This window comes from Pagrus major, chromosome 8, assembly GCF_040436345.1.
Source record: "Pagrus major chromosome 8, Pma_NU_1.0".
Lineage (NCBI taxonomy): Eukaryota > Metazoa > Chordata > Actinopteri > Spariformes > Sparidae > Pagrus > Pagrus major.
Genome location: NC_133222.1, coordinates 60,001 through 62,500, shown reverse-complemented (window position 1 = coordinate 62,500; position 2,500 = coordinate 60,001). Strand labels below are relative to the sequence as shown.

General features: G+C 36.9%; 1 protein-coding gene across 1 annotated transcript in view; it reads left to right on the top strand.

Annotated features, from left to right (window-relative positions):
• The window catches only part of LOC141001299 (carbohydrate sulfotransferase 8-like), a 36,588-nt gene extending 36,476 nt beyond the window's left edge, over nucleotides 1-112 (top strand). The window contains exon 4 of the mRNA XM_073472328.1: nucleotides 1-112. This exon is cut by the window's left edge and continues 1,331 nt beyond it. The gene's annotated coding sequence lies outside the window, so the exon portion shown is untranslated.
• Nucleotides 113-2,500: the final 2,388 nt, after the last annotated feature.

Below are 2,500 nucleotides of genomic sequence, written 5' to 3'. Positions count from 1 at the left end.
TGAGGTGATATTATGAAGCTGACGTCTGCCCATGTTGAAGATGTTAATTTTACTGTGACACAGATATAATAATAATGATAATAATAATAATAATAAAAACAGATTTGACAGATGTTCTGTACAGACGTCTCTGATCTGATTAAAACGCCCTAGAAATGATTCATTAGAGTAATGTGTTAGAATGAATTACAGATGTGAGGGACTGATCAATAATTAATAATCACTCTGAATACAAACATATTTGCAGCTGGATGTTAGTGAGGTCTGAGGGGAGCTGGCCTGCAGGTGTTAATCTGATTTACACCTGTCAGTCAGCAGAGGATCAATGTGATTATTGTTTGATTTGATTGGTCGACTCACTCTGAACCGAACCTGAACGACTTCTGTGAAGTTTGTTTTCATTTCACTGATGTGAAAGTCTCGTCGACAGGAAGTGACCTCATCGAGAGAGAGAGAGAGAGACAGAGAGAGAGAGAGAGAAGTAGAGCTCCTCCTCCTCTTCTTCTCTCCACAGTGATGACATCACAGAGCAGCTGATGAAGTCATGATTTTCTGATTTAAACTGAAGTTAAGAGTCGATTAAACGTTTGTGTTTTTTTCTCGTCACTGAGCAGCTACATCGTCTCTAAAAGTTCAGGTTTCCACAAAACACAAAGTTTGATTCTTTAAACTGTTTATTTTAGTGCGAACACCTGCTGTCATCACCTGTCCTGAGTGACCTCAGTGACGTGATGTCACTTCCTGCTCTGTATGAAACAAACCGTCCATCACTGGGACAAACAGACTCATTCTAACAGTTTTCTTTGCTGTGTTTTAAGATCAGCTGGAATCAATATCAAGACGATCTTTCAGCTCCTTAATGATCATTATTATTATTATTATTACTATTATCATTATTGCTATTATTATCATTATTATTATCATAATTATTATTATTATCATTATTATTATTATTATTATCATTATTATTATTATTATTATTATTATCATTATTATTATTATCATTATTATTATTATTATTATCATTATTATTATTATTATTATTATTATTATTATTATTATTATCATAATTATTATTATTATCATTATTATTATTATTATTATCATTATTATTATTATTATTACTATTATCATTATTATTATTATCATCATTATTATCATTATCATTATTATTATTATGACTTTTTTTCCAGGAGGAAACAAAAACATATTTTTGAAGTGAAGTGATTTCCTTTTGTTTTTTCAAACATGATTTTTTCCAGGTGTTTACAGGTGAACAAATGTTTGACCTGTTCTTGAGTCATAGAAAACACAGTTGAGTTCAGTGATTTATTAATAATCATGTTGTTTCTCTTCTCCACACACTGCTAACAATAGGTGGTCTGAGTGATCATTCACACCTGTACTGAGAGCTGTGATCACTCAGGACAGATGTTCACCAGGTGTGTGTGTGTGTGTGTTTGTGTGTGTGTGTGTGTGTGTGCGTGTGCGTGCGTGTGTGTGTGTGTGTGTGTGTGTGCGTGCGTGCGTGTGTGTGTGTGCATGCGTCACTAACAGACTGGATCGTCAGAGTGAATGTGTGAATCAGACGTTCCTTTCTGCAGCTCTGACATCAGCACAGGTAAATGTTGACGACCTTGAAGCCTTAAACTGCCGTCTCACCTGAGCTTTACGTCTCAACTGAGCTTTACGTCTCACCTGAGCTTTACGTCTCACCTGAGCTTTACGTCTCACCTGAGCTTTACGTCTCACCTGAGCTTTACGTCTCACCTGAGCTTTACGTCTCACCTGAGCTTTACGTCTCACCTGAGCTTTACGTCTCGCCTGAGCTTTTCATCAAGCTTTTTTTTTTACGTAAGCTTTTGTCTGCTTCAACAAATAAACCTGTGAGACTTGTAAACAAACACTCGTCTGTGTTCATCTGTAGACGTGATGATTTCACTCTCGTCTTCATGTTCCTGCAGCAGCTGTCGTCATGACAACGCGTCAAATAAACTCCTGTCTTCAACTTTTCAGTGTTTCATCAGAAACGTGAGGACGTTTGTTGACATCCTGATGAGCTGAGCAGTTAGTGTCAGGTCAGTGTTACTGCAGGTCCACAGTGAAGCCCTGTCTTTGTTATTTGAAGAGACTCATCCTTTTTAAAACGGATTAAGATCTATAGATCTGTAGATCTATAGATCTATATTTATAGATCTGTAGATCTATATTTATAGATCTGTAGATCTATAGATCTATATTTATAGATCTATAGATCTGTAGATCTACAGACTGTGGATGTTGAACAAAGAGATCTTTGTGTCTGAATGGTGTCAGGTTGCCGTCCCCCTCCTCCTCCCTTTCCTCTTGAAGACTTGGTGTGACAGATGAAGACTGGAGGATGGGGAGAGTTGATACAGTTCTTCTTGGTTCTGATGGTCCAATCAGCGTCAGTGTTATTAAAAGTGGTAAACTTCATGATGAGGTTTTTCATCAGCTGAAGCTTCGTCCCCTCAGAGTC